The sequence below is a fragment of the Lynx canadensis genome, chromosome E1, assembly GCF_007474595.2.
Source record: "Lynx canadensis isolate LIC74 chromosome E1, mLynCan4.pri.v2, whole genome shotgun sequence".
NCBI lineage: Eukaryota > Metazoa > Chordata > Mammalia > Carnivora > Felidae > Lynx > Lynx canadensis.
The window spans coordinates 29,375,693-29,376,538 of NC_044316.2; positions in this window are offsets into that span (position 1 = coordinate 29,375,693).

Here is an 846-nt window from a genome sequence, read left to right on the forward strand (position 1 = left end):
GCACTCCCCTCCCGGGCGCAGCCGCTCCGCCCGAGAGCGGCCTCCCGCCGGCCCCTCCCGAGGCCTCGCGACCGGCCCCGCCCCTCAGGCCCTACCTCGCGTGGGCGGAGGCGCGGCTCCGGGACCAGGCCTGGGGCCGCCCGCGCGCGGCCGTGCGCGCGCGCGCGCGCGCGCGAGCAAACCTCCGGGGCCTACCTGCCCGCCGACGCCGACGCCAGCGAAGGGCAGAGTGAGCCCTGCGCACGCCGAGCCGGGCGGCGCGGCCGCGGGCGGGGGCGGGGCCTGCGGCGCGAGCCCCGGGGCGCAGCGGAGGTGTGGGGTGGAACGCGAAGGCAGACGGGCCTGGGGGAGAGGGTGGAGCCGGGTGGGAGGGGCGGGCTCCGAGGGCGTGGCTAAAGGAGAACGGTGGGCGGAGTAACCATTAGGTGAGGTAGGTAGAGAGGATGCAGGCTTGAGCCGTGCGGGTCCGTAACCCACAGTATAGGAAGTTCTAGTATGAACGGTTTACGGTAAGCTTATCTATGACCTTCAACTTCTCCCACCTCCTTCAGTGGCGGAGGTGGGAGCTGGGACAGTTTTGAGTGTTGGGAGAAAACTGGCAATTTTGAGTATTATATACTGAAAGAATGGGACAATCCAAGTAAAAAATTGGTAGATGTCACCTGAGCTAGTTGTTTATTTAAACCCACACTGGCTTAGGGTGAGCCAAACACTGTGCCAGGAGCCCCAGCTGCCACAGAGTGCCAGTCCTGTTGAAACAAACCCGACAAGAAGCATTACTTTAGACCTATTTAAAAAATGGTTTACTGCACCCCTGCTTCCATCTCTGCACTTGCTAGGCACCAG